Source organism: Protopterus annectens, chromosome 3.part1 (genome assembly GCF_019279795.1).
Source record: "Protopterus annectens isolate FY-2018-M chromosome 3.part1, PAN1.0, whole genome shotgun sequence".
In the NCBI taxonomy this organism is placed as follows: domain Eukaryota; kingdom Metazoa; phylum Chordata; order Ceratodontiformes; family Protopteridae; genus Protopterus; species Protopterus annectens.
In genome coordinates this window covers 1,401,564,672-1,401,588,694 of record NC_056732.1, presented here as the reverse complement: position 1 = coordinate 1,401,588,694, position 24,023 = coordinate 1,401,564,672, and the positions used below count along the sequence as shown (strand labels likewise).

General features: G+C 40.7%; 1 protein-coding gene across 10 annotated transcripts in view; it reads left to right on the top strand.

Annotated features, from left to right (window-relative positions):
- The window catches only part of FAM83H (family with sequence similarity 83 member H), a 1,342,513-nt gene that overhangs the window by 1,049,166 nt on the left and 269,324 nt on the right, over positions 1–24,023 (top strand). The gene's annotated exons all lie outside the window — the stretch shown is intronic.

Here is a 24,023-nt window from a genome sequence, read left to right as displayed (position 1 = left end):
TGTCCAGTGGCATGATTCATGTGGTTGCAGCAAGCAGTGGAGCTTCGGGAGCCCCCAAGCAGAAGGGGTGCTCCAGTAGTGGAGGGCAGGTTGCTCCACAAGTAGTATAAAGGTAGGGATGAAATTTTGTTAAACATTTTAATATATCTCTGAATAGTTAGTATTTATAAACTTTACAATCTTGACTTCACAGGTCAGCAGCCTTTACTTACATAAAAAAAAATAGCATGGAAAATGTAATGTCATGATTTATGTAAGTTAAAAATGTAAGCATGTATGTTGAACATGTAACAAATGTCTTGAATTATGTATGTTGTAATGTAACAAAAGTATGTAAGAATCTATGTATTTTATTTTGTAGAATGTATTTTGTGGTTATGTGGAGCTTTTCTCCCTGGACCTCTGCTGAAAAAGGGCTCTGGCTCAGTCCGGTCAATAAATGTCAAATAAATAAAAGCAGCAAAGTGGTGTATTCATCTCCATGCACTTTAACAATAGAACCAGTATGTATGTTATATTAACAGCAATTAAGTCAAAACACTAACTAAAATGAACTACAGTAAACTCTGTTAACTGGCACCCATGGGGACTGGTAGATGCTGGACAACTGTAGTTTCTGGTTGCTTGAGAGTTACTATTAAAAATAGGCCTGACTAATACTGTACCCTATACTGTTAGGTTCATAGGTAGGTACTAGGCTATATGCCCAAAGGCATTTATAAGCCTAGCCGGAATGTGTTGGCTTTCGCCGCCCCCTTAGATTAGTTCCCTTTGCCTCTGTCCAGCAGAGCCACTGAAGTGATCCCCGGGGTAAACTTCCTGTTTCCCATCCACTCGTCAAGGTTTCTCTTGAGTGTTAGTGAGGAGCTCTGCCTAATGTAGATTGGAATCTTGTTCCAGAGCATGGGAGGTCTCTGGGACAGGAATCTATCCCTCCAGCATGTCCTATTTATTGTTGTGGTGAGGTTTAGATCCCTAGAGCGTGTGGCTCTAGAGGATATGGTTTTCTTTAGGTGGAGCTTGTCCATCAATTCTGGGTTGGACATGGCCTTGTATGTCAGGCAGAGATCACCGCTGAGTAGGCGGTATGCAACCGAGTACAGCTGGAGTTCAGTCGAGCTGCATAGGGCATCTGTTTGAAGCCAGTGATCCTCTTGGTGAGGTACTTCTATGGTCTTTCCAGCTGTTGCAGGTGTCTTGTAAGGTACATCCCAAATGGGCCATTGTACTCTATGATGGGTCTCATTTGTGATGCGTAGAGGGGCATGATGACCTCTTTTTTGATCTGGATCCAAACCCTTTTGTGATTAGGTGGGCCACATAGAAGGATTTTCCAAACACTTTGGCAATGTGATTATCAAAGGAGAGATTACTATCTACTTGGGTCCCCAGATCCCTTATTTCATCTTCCTTATTTAGGGGGCTGCTGCCTATGTGGTAATTTGTGGGTACTTAGTTTTTTCCAAAGGGGATGACTATGCATTTTTTGGCATTTAGCTTGAGGCCATAGTTTTGACACCAGGTATCTGTCTCAGTGAGACCTTTTTGGAGGATGTCTGTGTCAGCCAGAGAGTCAATTATAGCCCCTAGTTTGCAGTTGTCTGCAAACTTGGTCAGCCATAGTCCTCCTGTGCTTGCCTGTACCTCTGAGAAGTGTATGCCGAACAGGAGGGGTCCTAGGACTGAGCCCTGCGGAACGCCACTTGTTAACCAGTTTAGAGTTGGATCTAGATCCCGCAACTCTTACCATGTGGGTTCTGTCCATGAGCCAGTTGGCAATCCATCTCATGACGTAGGGATTTATGTTCAGGCTGGTGAGTTTGTGTATAATACCAGAATGGGGAATGGTGTAGAGGGCCTTTGCAAGGTCTAGGTAGGCTGTGTGGATCATGTTTCCCTCATCTGTAGTCTTGGTAACTGTCTCAAAGAGGTCCACCAGGTTTAGGAGGCATAATCTGCCCTTAACAAAGCCGAGCTGGGTAGGGTCCAGTGTTTGGAGGTTCCCCATGTCTCTGTTAATGAGATCCATGATGATGCGCTCCATAGCCTTTCAGACCCAAGCTAGTCAGGCTTATAGGGCGATAGTTCTTGGGGTCTGTTGTGGCTCCACCTTTGTGGAGTGGAATAACTGTTGCTGTGCGCCACTCTAATAGGCATGTAGCCTGTGGAGAGGCTGAGTTTGAACAGTGTGTTTAGGTGAGGGGTTAGTTCATCTTTGAGCTCATGTAGGACGCAGCCTAGGACACCATCTGGTCTCAGTGATGATGTGTTTTTGGCTTTGGAGAGGGCTATTTTAACCTGAGTGTCTGTGAATTCAGGGTTGCTACATTCTTCTGGTGTGGTTATGAGCCCTTTTGGGGGTGAGAGGGGGGTGAAGTTCGCACTAAACCTATCTGCCAGGATGTTGGCGATATCGGTTGGTTCAGTGTATTTTGTGCCATTCTGTACTAACTCCGAGCAGATCTGAGAAATGCCACTTAGATTCTTGACATAGCTAAAGAATGCCTTGCGGTTATCTTTGGAGTCCTTGGCAATTTTTCTTTTGAAGCTAGCCTTGGATGATTTTATGAGGAATCGTAGTTCCTTGCTGATACTGATCAGGGATGTCTTCCCCTCTTGGGATTTAATCTTTTCTGTACTAATTTCCTCCTCCTATTGTGTAGCTTGTTTATGGCAGGGGTCCACCAGACTTGTTTCCTTTTCTTGGAGGAGTGAGTCTTGGTTTTGCTTGGGATAGCACGATCCACGCATTCTTGTAGGTGCCAGCAGAGTGCATTAGTAAAGGATTTTGCAGCTTGGGCAGCATTATCCTTTAGCATGGGGGATTTGAAACTTTCCACCTCAGACTTAAGTAATGTTTAAAAAAATGAAAAGACCAATGGTTAGACCACAGCTGAAGATAAAAATGGAATAATCCACATCAGGAAATAAATCACTTGCAGCTTCACAGTAGTGCCCTTTATAAAACCAAAAGTTGTAACTGAGATGTAGTAGTCAAGGTAGGAAACGGTTCACTTGCAGTTTCACACCACTTTATTAAACAAGAGTAAGCGCTTTCGCGATCTAAGTCAGCTGATCGCTTCTTCAGACTCATAAAAACAGTTAAAACATTGCTTAGCTATAATTATATGCATTTCCTTATAGAATTTTTTAAACCACAAGAAAAAGAGCTAGCCGATGAGATAAAGAGGCTACAAGAACAACTGACTAATAATTTTCCTATAGAGGTAGTAGGCAGTAAATTAGATGAACTTGCTGACAGTATACAGGGCTATGTTAAGAGGTTGCAGAATACTAAAACTAAAAAATTGCAAAGGGACCTCAATGACTTTCAATGTAAAGAGGTCTTTTCGTGGCCAAGAAGAACAGCTGTGAGTACAGAAAATGTAGAAAAAAATTACTACAGTACAGATTTTTGAAAATTCAAATATGCATAGTACTGCTCCTTTAAATCAGAATCCCTGTGAGAACATTGTTGTCAGCACAGAGAGAGTATGTATAGAACCTCCCACATTTGAAAATGGTGGAATGGCAAAAGAAACTTTCCAAATGGCTTGCACTAACAGAAGGATGGATTCCAGTGTTAATTCTGATTCAGTAGCTTTTTTGGAGCAAAAGGAAGCTACACAAACCTCAATCCTTCCATTTGTGTTAAAGAAGGTGCTGCCAATAAGGGACAGGTCGAGTAGCAGGAATCAAAGAGGGAGAACGCGATTACAGCAGAGAGAATGAGTGACTTCTGCATATATGAACACCAGGAGCAAGAACCAACAAAAAACTTGGTAATTAATATATCTAGCTTTTCTTTAACTGATGCACAAGCCTCGTTGTTAAATAGAGGCCTGAACTTTATTCCAGCACAAAAAACAGTATTAACTGATTTATTAAAAGAGCTGAAGTTATTTTCTCGTAACCTAACACTTAAAACCATGTTTAAAAGAAATGTATTTGATAATATGTTTAAACAACCTAGTGCCTTTGTATCAAAGATACATCCCACAGTTGAAACTTTCACTAATGTGTGTGAGCATGAAATTAGAGAGATGCATGCTAAAAATCTTCCACCTAGATTTTATAACTTGAGTAAATCAGAAATTGAAGCACTGTCAGAACTAAAGGATTCTCACAGCATTGAAATTAGGCCCGCTGACAAGGGGGGCAGTGTAGTAGTAATGGATAAGTTTTTTTATTACAAGAAAATGATGGAACTTTTGAATGACACAGATACTTATGTTGAACTAAATGAGAGACAAGTACAAGGTATAATTGACAGGATATCTGTATATATTTTTGACTTATTGATTACTAATTATGTATCAGAGGAATTGTTTGACTACTTTCAGATAGAATATCCAACTATACCCATTATTTATGGTCTACCTAAAATTTACAAAGACATCACACAGCCCCCTGTGAGACCTATTGTATCCAGTAAAGGATGGGCCACAGAAGCCATCTCAATTTATATTGAACACAATTTACAAATAGTCCTAAAATCATGTGAGACTGTACTAAGGGATACAAAGGCATTTCTGCGACTGTTATATAATAAGACCAGGAATGTTAATAGAAATTATATGTTTGTGACAATGGATGTCACTTCACTATTCACAGTGATACCGAATAAATGGGGTATTGAGAAAATACGTGATATTCTGATCTTGAAACAAGTTTTTCAAAGCACTAAGATTAATTTATATGCGAGTTGCTTGATATTGTCCTAGAAAATAATGGCTTTATATTCAATGACAAGTTTTATCTACAGAAAGTTGGTGTAGCAATGGGCATGGCTTGTGCTAACAGCTACGCCAACTTAGCATTGGCTGCATGGGAAAAAGATCATGTATTAAGTGCTAGCAATAAATATGCTGGCAAAATTGTATGGTATATACGTTTTGTAGATGACGTCTTCCTGTTATGGGATGGTACTAGTGAAGAGTTGCAAGAGATGGTGGAGTACTTGCATAGCACCACTGAATTTTTAAGATTCACTAGTCAACAGTCCAGGGACTCTGTTGAGTTTCTAGATGTTTTGGTTAAGAAGGCAGCATAAGATGAACTTACAACAGGGATGTATAGAAAATCTACATGGAGAAATAGTATCTTACATAAGACTAGTATGCATCCAACATTTGTACACAAAAATGTAGTGAAAGGACAATATATGAGAATAAGCCGCTTACATAATACAGATGAAGGCTTTGTGAAGACAATGACTATATTAGAGAAAGACTTAAACAGAGGTTATAGTAAGAAAGACATAAATGAAAGCTCTAAATATACCATTGAAAATAGGGATGGGAGATGTAAAGCGCTCTTCTCAAATACTATAGAAGATGTTAAAAGCAAGGAAGATCATGATTTTAAAGTTAGATTCCCTATAACTTATTCAAGTGACATCAGAAGGTTCTGTAATATTTTTAAGAAGAATTGGAATGTTTTATTGTTGGATCCTGACTTGAGAGAATTGTTAGAAGATAGACCCAGCTTTTCTTTTAGAAATAAGAGGTCCTTAAAAAGGCAACTCTGTTATAAATCCAGAAACAATGAAAGAATGATCCTATCTGATAGGCAGGGGACTTTTCCTTGCAGAAATTGTACAGCATGTGACTATTTATATAATAAATCTACATATAAACATCCTACACTAGGATTTATAATTGATATAGATGTTTATGCTGACTGCAGAACACAAAATTTGGTTTATTTCAGCATCTGCACTGTCTGTCATGCCTTTTATATAGGCAAAACCAATAGGTGTCTAAAGGAACGTATCCTTGAACACCTTAGAGATATAAGAAATAAAAAAGACAGAAGTGCTTTAGCAAACGTGGAAGAAGAAGATAGGAAACATATTTTTAATTTCATGGTTTTAGAAATAATAAATAAAAGTAAGAGGGGTGGTGATATAAGGAATAAGGTAGAGGAAGCAGAACAAAGATGGATTTTATTACTTCAGGCAGATAGGTCTCCTGGATTGAACAATGCTGTTTCCTTGAAACCTTTTTTAAAATCCAGACCACTAAAACATTAAGTAATATGGATTATTACATAAAATGTGTCTGTTATATGTATATTTTATTTCATCTTATGCAGAATATAAGGCAAATTAATGTACTGATGTATGCAATTTTAATTAGTCTATGTCATAGTTCTATATGTGTTTTCATTGGTTGAACCATATTTTAAATACCAATGTTTTAACTGTTTTTAGGAGTCTGAAGAAGTGATCGGCTGACTTAGATCACGAAAGCACTTACTCTTGTTTAATAAAGTAACCGTTTCCTACCTTGACTACTACATCTCAGTTACAACTTTTGGTTTTATAAAGGGCACTACTGTGAAGCTGCAAGTGATTTATTTCCTGACGTGGATTATTCCATTTTTATCTTCAGCTGTGGTCTAACCATTGGTCTTTTCATTTTTTTTTTTCGCTTGAGGTGTATACCAGGTGTTTATCCAGCTTTTGTTTTCTTTCACGTGTTAAGTAATGTGAAGTTTGCTTTTGAAAAGTTTTTCACAGTGGTTTCTTTCACCGGTGGTGGGGGCGGAATGCGGATATCCAGAGTGATTAGTTTATGGTCAGATCTAACCAGCGAGGGATTGGCCTCCAGTATGGAACACCGGTCGCCCATGTTTGTGATGACCAGGTCCAATATGTTGTCGCCTCTAGTGGGGGTGTTGATCAGTTGATCTAGGGTGTTTGAGTTTATAAATTCTAGGAAATGTTTGGCAAGGGAGTTAGTACTTGAGTAGTTCTCTCAGTTAATGTTTGGGTAATTGAAATCACCAAATATCAGGGTGTTTGGGGGTGGGGGGTCAGGGGGTTGGGAGGGTGGCTTAATGGCTAAGGTGTTTGCCTTACAAACACAAGGTGCAGGGTTTGAGTCTCACAAGGGATAATTGGCTAGGCTTAAAATGGCTCGCAAGGGCAGTTAGCTTAGTACTAAACTATGAAGCTATTTGGTAGGACCTTTATGTTGCCCAGTGTTTCCAGAAATGCAGAATGGGGGTTCTGGGACATGGTGGGTGACCTGTAGCAAGCTATAATTTGAATTGCAGTTCTGCCAGTTGTTGTTTACACTTGGATGATCTCTGAAGCATCGTGCTGTGCCACTAACCTGGTGGTGTGGGTATCCTTGATGAATATGGATACGCCCCCGCCTTTTGTATTTCGGTCCAGGTTTTGTGGCCGAAATGTATGGTACGAGTTGTAGCCTGGTAGTGCTGGGGATGCTCTCTGTAGCCTTAAACCAGGTTTCTGTTACTGCACATATATCTGTTTTCTCCATACTGAGGAGTGCCTGAGTACATGCATTTTGGGGTTTAGACTTCTGGCATTGAGTAGCATTGCCCTCAGTTTTTTGTTACTTGTGCTATTTACGGCGGTGGGTTTGTCTTTTGAGCCTTGCCTAAAAAAGGCACTATGGTGGTGGCAAGAGCTTTGGCCAGTATTCGAAAGCCTAAGGGTGACAGGTGCAAGCCGTCTCTAGCGAAGCAGCAAGGCTTGTTAAGCATATCATCCCAGGCTGACAGACACTGGATCCCCTTTGAATGACACCAGAAGCTTAGCCAATTGTTGAAATTGATAATTGTTTCTTTGGCAGGATGCTACTCAGGGTCAGGGTCATACCGGCCTGGGCTACGTGATCAGAGAGCTCTTCCATGTCTCTCTAAATGTAGTCAAGGGAGGTATGGCTCAGGTCATTCACACCAACATGGACAATGACAGAGTCTTATTTGTACTTGTCTGGAGTGACCTGAGTACTTGTGTTATGTGGCGGATCCTGGCACCCAACAGGCAGCTAACAGTAACCTTCTTGTTCAGCCTAGTGAGTGGGACGTCAGTATGCCTGACTGTAGAGTCACCTGTTACTAGTGTGTTGGGCATGTTATTTTGCTTTAAGGGCTCTGATTGCGTGGCGCACTGGTTCTGTGAGGTATTTGTTTCATGATTTGTTTTGGGGGTGGAGGTTGCTTAGATGTCTGCTTTGGAAGTCTCTCTTGCTTTTGCAGATTTTTATTTAGAGCCTCCGAGTATGTTTTTGTGTATTTTTTGCCGGTGCTGGTTTCGTAGGTCTATGTGAAACTGGTGGTGTGATGCAAGTAATTCCCTTCTCTTCTTGACTGTCTGGTCCAGTCTTGGGTTGAGAGAGCTTAGCCTCCAGTTTGGCTGTATAATTGCATCTCTCGCATGTATTAGTGTTTGGTGGTAGGAGGAGAGGGTTGTCTGTGTACATGAGGCAATTGTAACATTGCCTCAAAATGCCCAGATTCAGCAGTTGGACCGGAGAGTACACCTGAAACTGCCCTTTGGACATGCCTGGATAGGTACAGTGAGCTGTTTTACTGATTGGCTGGTAAAGTCTAATAGAGAGCCTTGTCCTTCTCTACAGTATGGGGGGGGGGGTCTAGTGCTAAGGTTTATTAGTGCTTGCTATGAGTTTTGAGCAAGTGCCGGGCTGAGAAGTGAATGGTTTGAGTGCTTAAGTTGAAAGTTTGTCTAGTTCCAAGGGAAAAATTGAGGAGTACACTTTGTGGAGCCGGGAATAGCTAGCTAACGGCGCTGCCCAGCATGCAAAACCATGCTAATTCGGGTTTTATAGCAGAGAAAAGAAAGAGAAATTAGCCCAAAATGGCCAATAAACTACTAATTTCTGGGCTGAAACCATTCCTCCAGGGACAGATAGGCTGCTCAAAGCTCCCCTCTCTCACAGGTGAACAGAGAAACTTCCTTCTATCCAAGTAAGGTATGAGCAAACACAGAAACTTGTAACACAGCCCTGAATTCAGCACCAACTTGAAAACTGGACTATACTAGCTTAGAAAGGCGGGAAAACAAGTATATATTTTTTTGTTTGTTTTTTTCAGAAAATAAAGCAGATACAATCAAAAAAAACACTTTAAATGCACAGAAGTGGCTGTCACACTTGAGTGTGTAGCCTACAACATTTAAACAGGTAATTTAAACTCAAATACAACTGTTAAAGTGCAGTTTGGTTTGACTTGTTCTCAAGTTGGGGAGGGAGGGAGGGAATTTATTCCTCTTTTCCTTTTTAAAACTCTAAAAACGTAAGGTAAGTTTTTGCGGGGGGTGGGGACACAAAGTACAATACATGAAAATTGTACTATATTTCTTAAATTTTTTTTTCCCAGTTGCTTGAGAGTGCCAGTTAACTGAGAGTTTACTGTAATTTAAAGTACATCAGCAGCTCTTAAAACTGATTGTAAGTGTTCAATGCTGCAAATAAAACCATAACATTTGTACACACACACTCAAAACACACAACGCACACATATTTGTGTGCGTGGGTTACAGACAATTGGTCGAAAGATCCAAATGTTAAATTTGGAAAAAAAAAAAAAGCCGGTACTGCTGATCAAATGTACCAGCTTTTTTACGTGCAAGATCGCAGTGCAGTGGGGTCCAAGGACTTTGCCCATTCCTCACTGTAGTGTGATGTCATAGTTGGTAATTGGGGGGCTTGACCTCACCCTGCAAAAAAAGTACTTTTTTGCTTTAGATTTTGCTAGTATGTGGATCTACAAGTTGTGTATCACCTTTCGGTATCGTGAATTGTTGTTATATGGACGTACAGCCATATATACCGATACACAGTGAATATAAAAAGTGTACACACCCCTGTTGAAATGCCAGGTTTTTGTGATGTAAAAAAATGAGACCACAATAAATCATTTCAAAACTTTTCCCACCTTTAATGTGACCAATAAGCTGTACAATTCAATTGAAAAATCTGTGAGGGGAAAAAAAAATAATATAAAAAATAAAAAAAACATACAATAAGCTGGTTGCGTAAGTGTGCACACCCTTAAACTAATACTTTGTTGAAGCACCTTTTGCTTTAATTACAGCATTCAGTCTTCTTGGGTACACACCTTCATCAATTAAAGAGACTCTGATTAACCCCAAATAAAGTTCAGCTCTCCTAGTAGGATTTTCCTGACATTTACTCAGTTGCCTGCTACAGCAAAAGCCATGGTTCGCAGAGAGCTTACAAAGCATAAAAGGGATCTCATTGTTGAAAGGTATCAGTCAGGAGAAGGGTACAAACTTTCAACTGCATTGGATATATCATGGAACCCAGTGAAGACAGACATCAAAAAGTGGCTAAAATATGGGACTACAGAACTGGACATCCCTCCAAAATTGATGAAAAGACGAGATGAAAACTGGTCAGGGAGGCTGCCAAGAGACTTACAGCAACATTGAAGGAGCTGCAGGAATTTCTGGCAATTACTGGTTGCGTACTATATATGTCTGGCCTATGGGGTAGTATTGCAAGACGGAAGCCTTTTCTTACACAGAAAAATATCCAGGCCTGGCTAAGTTTCTAGTGTCATTCTAAGGGGATCCAGTATCTGTCTGCTTTGGATGACCTGATTGACAGACCTCAATGCTTTGCCAGAGATGGCATGCATCCGTCACCCCTGGGTATCCGGGTACTGGCTAATGCTCTTGCCATCCCTATAGTGCCTTTTTTAGGTAGTGTTCCAAAGACCAAATTACCACCATAACAGCAATAAATAAATGCAATCTGAGGGTCATGCTGCTCAGTGCTAGAAGTCTAAATCTCAAGATGCACTTGCTCAAAGCACTCCTCAAAATGGAGAACATCGACATTTGTGCTGTAATGGAGACCTGGTTTAAAGCGGCAGAAAGCACCTCTGTGCTACCAGGCTGTAACTCATTCCACACCTTTCGGCCTCGAAAAATGGACAGAAGCTCCAAAGGTAGTGGTGTCTCCATAATCATAAAGGATATCCACACCTGCAGACTAGTAGCCCAGCATAATGTATCTGAGGTACTTTAGGTACAACTAACATATAGGGTAAGATGGCGATCCAGGTCATAGCCTGCTATAGGTCCCCAAACATGTCCATAGACTCTCACTCTACATTTTTAAGCACCCTAGAATCTATAAAAGTCCAACCCAACACACACATATTAGGAAACTTCAACTACCCTTCCATCCATTGGGAAACCTACTCAAGCACCAATACACTGACCCAACGCTTCCTGAAATACAACAATTCCAGTGCCTTGGACCACTTCATTCTGACCCCCACTAGAGGAAGCAACAAACTTGACCTGGTTATTACTAACATGGGTGACCACTGCTCTATACCAATAGTCAATCCCTCCCTAGTCAGATCTGACCATAAACTAATCACCATGGAAATCTACATCTCACCCCCCCCCAAAGCTGACTTTGGGCTCCTAAAAACAGAGGTGGCTAACTTCACTGCACCCATGTCAATGGAAAATAGCTGCATGACTGCCTAATCATACACCAGTGCACAGTATGAATATGTACATAAATTCAAGGACCTATCTATACCCAACAGAATCAAGACTGTCTCCTCCAAAAAAGGAAGCCAATATGATGGTCCCCTGCCTTTAATAAACTGCACAACAGAAGGAAGAAACTGTTGCAGAAAAAGGTGAAGTCCCAAGACTGGAAAAACTCCCTTATTAGCCTCAACAAAAAGTTGAGATCCCTCATCAAATCCTCCAAAGCCAGCTATGAAGGCAGAATTGCGGCATACACTAAAAACAATCACAAAGCCTTGTATAGTTATATCAAGAACCTCCACGGTAATACCCAGATTTGCTCTGAGTTACTGCACAATGGTACCTCCTATACTGAGCCAACAGATATTGCCAACATACTAGCTGACAGATTCAGTGGCAGCTTTACCCCCCCCCCCCAAAGGACCAATCACAATACCGGAAGAATGCCAGGCATCCAGCATTACTGCAGCACAAGTTAAAGCTGCATTGTCCAAGGCCAAGAATATAGCTTCCATGGGACCCAATAATATCCATGGCTGTGTTCTACATAAACTACAAAGCGAACTGGCACCACATCTATGTGCTTTGTCCCTACCGAATGGCACACTGCTACAGTTATCGCTCTCCATAAAGGGGAGTGACTACAGACTTTGAGAATTGTCACCTCATTAGCCCAAGTCTGATAAGTAAAGCTATGGAGCACATCATCATCATAGACCTGATTAACAAAGGTATAGGAAACGTCCAAACTCTAGACCCTACACAATTTGGCTTTGTGAAAGGGAGATCATGCCTGCTTAACCTGGTTGACTTCTTTGAGTCCGTCACCAGGGCAGTGGATGAAGGTAAGGCACTGCATACAGCCTACCTCGATCTGGCCAAGACCATTGATACCATTCCTCACTCGGGAATTATTGATACACACACCAAACTAGGCATCAACCCCTATATCACTAGGTGAGTTGCAAACTGGCTGACAGAACACAGTGTGAAAGTAGCAGACTCCAAGTAAGACTGCCGACCAGTCACGAGTGGAGTCCTGTTCGGCATCTACTTCTCAGAAGTCCAGGCCAACACAAAGGGACTCTTTCTGACCAAGTTCACAGACGACTGCAAGCTGGGAGCCATTATTAACTCCCGAAGTGATGCAGACATCCTACAGAAAGGCCTTACTGAAACCAATGACTGGTGTCGAAACCATGGCTTTAAGGTTAACGCCAAAAAATGCGTCGTCATCCCCTTCGGTAAAAACTCAGTTCCCACTAATTACCACATCGATGGGAGCCCACTGAGCACTGAAGGCGTTATAAGAGATCTGGGGATGCAGGTTGACAGCAACATCTCCTTTGACCACCACATTGCCACTGTGGTCAGAAAGTCCTATGTGGCACATCTCATTACCAAGGGTTTTGCATCCAGGAAGAAAGAGGTCATCTCTCTCTACTCTTCCCTCATTAGACCAATCATAGAGTATAATGCCCCATTTGGCATGTACCTCACTAGACACGACAACAGCTGGAGAGGCCACAGAAGTACCTCACTAAGAGGATCCTAGGCATTAAACACATGTCCTACATGGGCAGACTCTAAACTCCAATCTCTGCTTGACTTACAAAGCCATGTGTGATCCAGCTCTGTTAGAAATGCTACATCTAAAGAAATCCCAATCCCTCCACACCACATGCTCCAGAGACCTCAACCTCATTACCACAATCAACAGAACATGCTGGAGGGACAGGCTCATAAACCAGAGACTGCCCATGCTCTGGAATAGACTTCCCATACATGTCAAGCAGAGCACCTCACTGCCCCTCTTCAAGAGAAATCTTGATGAGTGGATGGGAAATAGAAAGTTCACCCCGGGGGTCACTCCAGTGGCTGTACTTGATAGAGGCACTGAGAACTAACGATGGGTGGCACTATGCCAGGGCAATTTTATGGGCCAGGCTTGTAAAGGCTCCAGGGCCATTAGCCTAGTACATACCTATGAACCTATAAGTATGAATAAACCTATTGTAGCTCACATGCAAACATGCTGTGTCACTGTTAATGCGTAGTGCAGGATGTAAAACTTTCAAAGGAGGACACTTATTCCAGATGTTAAAGAGGAAGATAAATAGACTGCACTCAGTGAAAGTACACGGAAAAGGAATGTCCAATTGATTACGCATCACGTCACAAGCATGTGGAGATGATTAGTAAACTTGAAGTTCTGGAAAAGCTTGTTAGAGTTAAGATTAGTTCACTGGTAGCAAGGAAGAGTGCTCTTTATTTTAAGTCCCAACAATCTGAAGATTTTCTCTTCTGAAAAGATATTGAGACTGCCAGTGAGTTTTGTTAGCTTTGTGATAAGCAGTATGTGTGATTTTTGACAGTGAGTGAGATTTTTTTTAAGTGGTTGCTTGTGTTTTGCTTAAAAGTTTCATATGGAAACCGCATTGTGAGACTTGAGCCCTCAGGGAGGCGGATAATATATTATCCCTGCTTAAAGTGCAGTGACACTTCAGCTCTGGAAACAGAAGCATAAATATTAAAGTACAATTCTGGAGAGTTTCAGACTTGTGCATGTTTTCAGGAAACAGGACCACTGTCAGTGGCATGTCCTGTTGAAATTTTGTCTGAATGACCATAACAGTGTATTTTATGAACTTTTTATGATAAGTAGACCCGATAGCACAAAAGGCTTTTAATTTTGTTTGCTTTTAGATCGTTGATGGATGTGCAGTGAAGGAAAATATGAAGTTTAAAGGATGCCTAAGTATTTTAAGCTAAAGCAGGTATTAAGTTAATGGGAGATGCTGTAAGATATACCTTCTATTGTATGTTTAGTCTTCCTATTTTTTCAGAAAATAAGATCATGGTTTTGGTGACACCATTAATTAGTAAGCTTTCTTTCTTCAAATAGTTTGTTTTTTGTGCAAGGTTCCCACTTCGTTTAGTGTAGAGAGCATCAGATCTGCAAACACTTCTATAGGTGAGTAGGTTATATGTGCATGAAGGAGGCTTGCAGTCATTAGGTCAGCTTCCTGTGCTCAGGTCGTGAGCTGCCACTTGATCGTGTTTTCATTAGAGAGAGGAGAAGAGATTTTAATAGGTGCAAATTAGCAAGTTTGGAGTAGTCTGAGATTAGTGCATCTTCACACAACAGTGAGGCAGGTGTTGCACTGCCTGTTAGTGATTCTGCATTCTCCAAAGTGTGGTGACATCAGCTTGAGAATAATAAGTAAGCAAGTTGTGCGTAATGCATGGGATCAGTTAGTGAGTTTGAGATTTTACACTGTGCACCTTGGAGAAAAAGCAAGGCAGGCATTTATTTGCCTCTGTGATCACTATTTCTGTGAGGTGCAGAGGTATTGCAATCAAAAAATAATAAAGGAAGGGGACTATGGGTAGTGCAGAGGGGATTGTCTCTTGCAGAAAACACAGTGAGATTTAGGAGTTCTCGTAATGTCTTCTGTGCTGATTGGCACTGGACAGTCCCATTTAAGTTCCATGTCCCATGCTGTACAACTACCATGAGTGGGACATTAAATGTCTCTGTTTTGAAGCAGTTTCTGTACTTTGTGCCTCAGACAGAGGAAGTGCTGCATGGACTCAGGAGAGACACACACACACACACACACACACACACACACACACACACACACACACACACACACACACACACTTGCTGTTATAATTTTCTTTTAATTTTTTTGCTCTGTAGTCTAATTCTCGCCTGACAGCCCATGCCTCACCTCCACACACTTACACTCCCAACTTTGTTCATACTTGCATTCATTCATAACTGCCATTCACAATCCTCATTCATAGCATTCACTGGTAATTAGAACACAGTCAAGCCAATCATAAATATAAATCACATCTATATATAATGTACCTACAACCGACAATATTCACTCAGTTGCTTACTTGCTTACCATAAAACACCATGTTGACTGTACAGGCTAGTGTGTATTTTGGGAGTTGGGATTTACGATTAAGAAATATGCTTAATTTAAAGTTCTCCACCATGTGTTTAATGGTATGTGCTTTAAACTGCAGAGTGGGTGTTTTCAAAACAGTTTGATTCTGCTTGCTACAGAAGAGGAGACTCAAATAAAACATGACCCATATGACCAATGAGGAGACAGATTCTGTGTATGCGCAAATATTATTGAGAATAGAGGCAAGTAGAAGTGCACTTGTTTTGCTTGTGAGTGAAGTCTTACGAACATTGTGAGAGTGACGTAATAGGAACTGCCGAGTAGAAGCAATTCAGAGTTATAAGAAAATCATTCAGAACCTGTACTGTGGTAAATGCACAGAGAGTTAAAGCAAGTCTTGCAACCAAGGGGATAGTGAATTGTGGAGATTCTGTATGTGGAGGGTACAGATTTAAATCAACATAAGGTAGTTTACTCACAGTGGGGAGCAGTCTCAGGAAAATGAGTCCGCATCTACTGATATGCTAGATTACTTCAGTAGTTGTGAAAACTGGTTTTCTAGGGTGGATAGGAGAAATGCCTAAAAAGTAAAACATAGCTGAATAGCTGTTCATAGATTCATAGGTAATTAATGGAAAAGCAGTCTGCACACCATTACATACTTAGCTGTTAACACATATTTAAAGTTTCCCACCAGCCTCAAGGACACCAGCAGAGGACAGACCAAGGGAGAATTTATGGCTACTAAACAAATTGTCTAGGTTTATCATGAAGGTGGCAAGGATGCTGCTCCACGTAATATGTAGTGGAAGTTTGTTACAAAGGTGGAGGATACATTGGGATATCAAGCTATCATTCCAGCATGTCCTGTTTATCTGTTGAATACTTGGTTCCTTTCTGCAAAGGAGTAAGAGGTCAAAGAGGGTCAGATCTTTCTGTCTTGAAAGGCTAGACACAGATCCTAGTGAAGGAGTCTATAGTAGCCTAAGTACAGTGAGAGGGCTGACAGTCTGTCTTGACAAATAAAATTTGGACTTCACTGATCTTTTGAGTTATAAAATCTCTATGAGGTGTCTCAAGGGGCAGATTTATCTCCCAGGGACTGCTGCATCTTTGGAACAGGCTACTAATTTATGTGAAACAGAGCACCCGTATGACACTGTTTAAAAGGAACCTGGACAAGTGGATGGGACAATGTAAATTCTTACCGGGGATATCGCTCATAACCCCCCTGGACATGGGCAGTTATCATTAAATGCAATCTTGGATATTGACTAGCATTTCTATTGTATTACATTGGGATGAAATGCCTAGGCTTAAAATGACCTCTGGGTCGATAGCCTAGTAACCTCCTATGATCCTGTAAGTTGAGTGATATGTTTAAATAAATATGTGCAAAAAGGGCCATTATATTCAATAATAGGTCTGATGAGATTAGGAGTCAAGGGGAATTAAGACTGCTTGGATCTACAGGAAATGCCTTTGGAAATTAGATGAGCCATGTAAAAGACTTTCCAAACTACTTTGGATACATGATGGTTAAAAGCTAAGGAATTATCAGCATGAGTGCTTAAATGTCTTACAACAGTGTCTAATTGAAGGTGTGTGCCACCTAAAAGGTAGGTGAAAATAATACCTATTTATTAATTAGGTGGGCCCACTGGGCACACACACTCCCTTTCCTGGGTAACCCAGGAAAAATGTTTGGTTAAGTGACTTGCTTAAGGTCAAACAGTAGACAAATGAGGGTTGAGCAAATCAAAACCTGTACCACAGAAACTACAACCTTAACCGTCATGCCAGCTGTATTCTACCTATGTTCCAAATTTCAGCTGTACACCACAAATCTATCAACTGCCTTTATTTTTAAATTAATGTTTTCTTGTTGCTTCTCTCCACTGCAACTGTTGATGTGCTGCATACCACTGTAAAAACATGTCTGTTGTCATTTGTGTGTATACTGATCATGTCTAAATATCTAAATGTATCTAATTTTCTGTGTGGAGCTTTTTTCCCTGGGTCTTTGCTGAAATAAGGACCTTTTTCTGCTCAGTCAGACACCCCCAGTTATCAAATGTAAAAAAAACTTGTACTATATTGCATTTTTTTCATTTTTAATTTGAGACCATTGTCCTTGCATCAATTAGTAATGTGGTCTGATCCATGTTCGAGCAGTTGTGAACCAGAGGAAGATCTAAAAGCAACACCTGTACTTAACCATAGGTCAGGAGTTTTGGCATGAAAGTTTGAGAATTAGATGTCAAATAGGGGAGAGCCCTACAGTGAGCCAAGTGACACAGAACTGGTAACTTTTTTTTTTTTACTTTCAGAAGTGACAAAAGTGACTCTTACTACATGGGTTCTGTTACATAATCAGTCAGCTGTCCACGGCACAACATAAGGATTTTTATTCAGATTTACAAATCTGTCAACACCTGCATGGGGAAAATAGTGTTACATCTTGACCAAGTCTAAATGTGCTGTATGTACCATACAGCCACTATCCACTGCTTTGGTGACTTCTTCAAATGGGCTAAAGAGGCAGGAGCTTCCTTTGACAAACTTAATTGATTAGCTCCAGGTTTACATCCAGGTTTACGAGGTTTTTTGATATCTAGATTGATGAAATCTGAGGGATTTTTCATAGCTTTTGTGTTTGAGGCTAGTGAGACTAATGGATCCTTGGTTGCGTCCCCCCCCTACTTTGTGTAACAGCATTAAAATGACTATTTTCCAGGATTCATGAATATAACCAATGGGGAGGCTTAGATTTAAAGGGGTTAAGTGGGGCGGGTTCATATAGGTCAGGCAACTTGGCATTTGGCATGCTCTACGGATGAGGTGGTGGTTGCTTTTGAAAAGGTTGAGAGGGCTTGTTCCATAGCAATTAGGGGGATGGCTGGGATCATGGACTCTACAGAATAGTTATACCTGTGGGTAGAGTAAAACTTGTATTAAGTTTTCCAGCTTGAATTTTAGCTATTTCTTTTGGGTCAGAGTGGGTATTGTTATGAACTAGTTCTAAACATTGGGTGTTTGTTCTTAATTTCCTAATGTAGTTAAAGATTTGTAGTTATTTTTTGGTTATGGTGGTTATTTTAAGTTCATACTCCGCTCTGAGCTTTCTAATGTTTCCCTTAAGATCCTTGCTAGTGTGCTTAAGTGTACTCTTAAGGTAGGGTGAATGAGACCCTCATAAACATCAAGCAAGTTTTTCTCTTGTATATTTATATAGGTATACCACTTTGGGGGATTATTTTTTATAATTAATATTAAGGAAGTGTTCCAGTGAATCCCTCTTCTATATGCAAATGTAATTAGAAATCAGTGTCGAGTAAAGTCGAAGTAAGAATGCTTGATTTAAACTTTGCATGGTGGAAGCCTCTTTTGGTAAAGCCAAAGAAAAGTCTAAAATTAAGAAAGTGGCTATTGCGATCTGCTGAAGGACACATGCATCTCCAACAGTTAGCAGTGGAGCAGAAGTTTGCCCCTTACCTGGCAAAGATCATTTCAGTAATTGGAGAGCTGCCTCATACTCTAATTATAGTGAGTACATTGGAATTCCTGGGCACTGAATAGTGGGTTTGACTATGAAAAGGACCAGTGTATCCTGGTTGGAGTTTCTTGCTACTGTAATTAATGCTGGAATGCTAGTTTGCACTTACATGAGACTCTTTAAATTGCAAACAGTTGTGTGAGATGTTCAGTTAGTGTCTAATCTTTCATATTGAATAAATGATGAACTGAACAGAATGTTTTAGGAGAAGATTTACCAGTATCAGTTTAATTGCCAAAAAAAAAAGTGACAGTTGAGATATTAACTGAATTATGTTTAATAAGACGTACTGTAGTCTGGATGTTCTTCGTGTTTCACTGTTGCAGTCATTACATTTGGGTAATCTGCTTGCAGGTTGCCCTCAGTCGGCCTGATTAACAAAGTCTTGGGTCCTGCGTCGGTTGCTGTCCCTTCTTCCATGACGTCAGGTAGTCAGGGGTATAAAGCATGCAGCCGACACCATTACATCAGTCTTTCTTGCTGTGCCCAAATCAGAAGCAGTTCGCAAGTGCCGGTCGGGCGACTCCTGAAATTTTAATTTTCGAGTTTCAGAACCAAAGTCTTCAACTAAAGCTAAGTACCCCGTTGAGGAAACTTTTTCTTGCTCTAAACCAATGTCAGTAAAAGTCAATAGTTGTATTTCTTGTGAAAAGCAAATACCTCATAAAGATTTTAATTTGTACTGTATTCCTTGCCTAGGCCCTGACCACGACGTACCTCGCTGTCTGTTTTGTGCCTTATTTAAACAACAAACTATTCGTCGTCGGTATATTTACGCTTCTAATTATTTTGGTACTCGGCTCAGTTACCCAGATCAGGCTTCGATAAGCCACCCGACTACCGAAATTCCGAAAAAACGCAAAGATAAAGACAGAGACAGGCTGCCTAGGTCCAAAGCTGCCGACGACCCTTCTCCTAAGCTAGTCGCCAGTTCTCCGGTACTCAGTGAGGTGCTTTCGCAGCCCCTGATACCTGTTACTTCAGATTCGCAGGCCTCTACTGAGACCCATTCGAAGTCTGGTATGCCGCGAGATGCTTCAACTGTGGTACCTGCGGATGCCTCTACCTTGGATGGGTCCGAAGCCGCTGTGCAGGCACCGGCTTCTGAGGGTGTATTCAGGCCTACTGACTTGCATATTAAACCGAGGCCATCTTCTTCTTCAAGGCCTAAAACTCGATCCATGCCTAGAAAACCGATGCCCAAACTGCATGGTCAGGCCTCTATACCTAAAAAATAAATAATGGCTAAAGACCTTACTTTAATCAGGGGAAGCCAACCTTCCCCTCTAAGAGACCTAGGACTGAATTTTCTTATGATTCTTCTGATCAGGATTCTGAACTTTGTTTCCTCTGATGACCAGGGTTTACCCTTATCCTACCTATGAGGATTCTGATGCAGAGGAGTCTATTCCCTCTGCTTCCACTCCAGAGGATTTCTGTTTTGGTGAAACCTTGCATACTCTTAGGGAGCATTTGCACTGGGAAAGCCAGGATTACTCTGATTCTAAAAAGAGGCTTAAGGATTTCTTACTCCTGACTCAACGTAGGCCTTTAGCTATCCCCCCTGTACTGGACATTGTTGATGATGCCTTTTCGGAATCTAGCTTGGCCCCTGACTCCTTACCTCCTGCTCTCAGAAAACCAGATGTGAGAGTCAGGAACCCTGTAATATCTATGTTCCTCTTTAAAAATCCTACTGCGGATCCTGAGACCATTTCACAGGGATCCAAGGACATTAAGGCTACTACTGCCAAAAATCCTACACTCTCTGATACAGATTCCAGGGCGCTGGATAGATGGGGTAAGAAGGTATACACTTCTGCAACCTTGGCCATTAGGGCCTTAAACTGCCTGTTTCATATGTTAAAGTATCAGCAGCATATTATTGGATTGCTTAAACAGAAAATTATGTTGATTCCTGACTGTGCTGAAAATAAGGATTTACAGGATTTAATGCATTCTGCTGACCAAGTTGGAAAACATACTTTGCAATGTGGTTTTGATTCACTAGAGGCATCTTGCAGGGCTGCAGTCACTGGGCCTGTACTTGGAAGGCATGCTTGGCTTAAGGAGCAATCTTTGCCAGATCATGTTAAAGCTAAATTGCTGGATGTTCCCTTAAACCAGGACTGCCTGTTTGGCAACAAAGCAGACGTAGTACTTAAGATGGAGGAAAAAGCTAAATCTATGTAAACTGTTAGATTTCCTGCAAATACAGCTTCCAAGATTTAGTAGGCATTGGCCCTCTAAGAATTGGTCCTTTCCTGTCTCTTCCAGGCCTTCTCAGTTAAAACCCAGAACCAGCAGAACATCCAGGCTCCAGTCCCAAGTTATGCACAGGACTAAGCAGTGGGGGGCTCCCACTTCCAAAGCAGGGAGTAGTAAGACCCCCCCCCCCATGGTAAACTGTCTCAATGACTTAACTTTAAAACTTCCAAGCCCTTCGCAACTGACTGCTCCTTTAGGGGGAAAGATTGCTCTGCAGGCAAAACACGGGGAACTCATTACCCAGGACAAATGGGTTTTAAATATAGTTTCCCAAGGGTACAGATTCCACTTCCACACTTTACCAACCCCAAACGGTTGGCCAGATCTACCCCCAAATCAGTGGGCAGATGCTCAAAAGCAAGTTCTCTCAAGTGTAAGGGCTATTCAAACTGTCCCAGAAGAGGAAGGGGGACAAGGTTTTTACTCAAGGCTTTTCCTGGTGCCCAGAAAAGACAACTCCTGGCGTCCTATCCTGGATCTCTCTATCCTAAATACTTTTTTGGTGATCCAAAAATTCAGGATGTTAACTCTTCACCAGTTGCTTTCTATACTTGGCAAGGATGCCTGGTTGGCAACACTAGATTTAAAGGAAGCCTACCTGCACATCTAATCAGGGAATCTTGCAGAAGATGAATACAACCAGAACGCAGGAACACACTGTAGAAAAACAACAGCCACAAGAATCCACCAAAAGGTTTTATTATAAAACTCTCTCTCTCTGACGTCTCGGCCAAAGCCTTCAAGGAATATAAGTCACAAGAAAAAATATACCATTATATATTCTCATACAAATACTAATTACCTAATCACACATTAACAATCAATCAAGCAATGCTTTCCAATTAAAGTCTTCATTCAACCCAAATGGAGACATTGTTTTAAATTTTAAAATATACATAGCTTCTTTCTGTAGTAAAAGTGATTTAACATTCACATTTTGATATGTAGAAAGACAAACCTGTTCCAAAACAGTTCCTTTAAGACAATTACTATTGCCCCCATGAAATTGTAAAAAATGTAAAGCTATCGGGCTTTCCTCATTCCCATTATTTATATCCCTGATATGCTCTAGGAGCCTCACCTTAAATGCCCTTTTAGTTTCTCCAATGTAAATTTTTTTACATGGACATTGTAAGGAATACACAACACCCACAGAGTTACAATGAAAAAAGTTTTTAGTGTTAAATTTAACATTATTAATAGAAGCAAAGTATGGTGCAATGAACTTACAAGCTTTACACTTTCCACAAGAATATGTACCAACTTTGTCAAGTTCTTTATACAGGGCAAGAGGGGGTAAATTAAACTTGCTTCTAACCAGAAAATCTTTAATATTTTTACCCCTACGATAGGAGAATTTCAAGTTTAACTTTAACCATGGCTGAACACTATTCAAGGAACACAAATAATTCCAAAATTGAATAACAATTTCAATAAATTTCATAGTGAAGCAGCCAAAAGTTGTAACAAAATATATAGTCTCCCTTCTCTCCTGAGATCTATAATACAAATTAAAGTGAGACCCAGAAATAACAGGAAATTGAGAACCAGTTTGTTTTTTACTATTAAAAAGCCTGTTGTAACTATTGCTTAATATTTCATTACTATATCCCCGTGCAGAAAATGATTCCACCATGGAACATAATTCTTTATGAAATATTTCAGACCTATTGCATAACCTATAAATTCTTAACATTTCCCCATAGGGGAGAGCATTTAATGTATGCAGGGGGTGGCCACTCGTCCCATGTACATACTGGAACCCCCCCTTCAAACTTCCTATTTAAAGAAGTCACCAGATTAATGCCATCAGAAATATCTAGTACCACGTCCAAAAAAGGAACAATTGTCCCAACTTTCAGTCCATCAAATTGTAACATATATCTATTGTCATTAAGGTCAATAAAAAAATTCCTTATAGCAGAATTACTACCATCAACTAAAAATATCAAATAATCAACATACCTATAATATTTAATAACATGTGTATGAAAGAAATTATGTTTGTAAATAACTTCCAACTCAAACAACCCCATAACAAGATTAGCATACATGGGGGCAAATGCAGCCCCCATGGCCGTTCCCTGTAACTGGTGGTATATGGTGTTATTGAATTCAGAAAAATTATGAGTTAAAGAAAAATAAATAAGTTCAATTATATACTCTGTGGCTGGGGAATCCCAAATTTGGGTGATCCCAAAATTCAGGATGTTAACTCTTCACCAGTTGCTTTCTATGCTTGGCAAGGATGCCTGGTTGGCAACACTAGATTTAAAGGAAGCCTACCTGCACATCTAATCAGGGAATCTTGCAGAAGATACCTACACTTCAAAGCAGGTTGCATGCATTATCAGTTATCTGCACTGCCCTTTGGCTTATCTGCTGCGCCCAGGGTATTTACAAAGTACCTAGCTCCAGTCATTGCATTTTGCAGGCAAAGAAATATTCAAATATACCCATACCTGGACAATTGTCTAATTCAGGCAGAAAGCCAGGACATACTTCTGAATCATCTGGCATTTGTACAAAAGGTGTTAACTTGTCTGGGGTTCACCATAAACAAAAAGAAATCACATCTTGTACCCTGTCAACAAATTATATTCCTGGGAGCAAGCTTGAACACAACTTCCTAGATGGCTTTCCTCACGCCAGAGAAACAAGTTAATTTAACAACTTACTTCAAACTAATGGCCACAAAGACCCTGCTTATCTGCAAAACAAATACTGCAAGCCTTGGGTTCATGGCTTCCTGCATTCTCCTTATTCCATATGCAAGACTGCATATGAGGAAACTATAATGGTATCTAAAAAGCCTATGGTGTCAACATTCTCAGGATCTAGAAGCAATGATTCCTATCATACCTTGCCTACAGTTAGAGTTCTTTTGGTGGGCAGACGTCTGCCACCAAAACAAGGGACTGCCATTCACTCTACCCCCTGCTGCCCAAACCCTAACAGC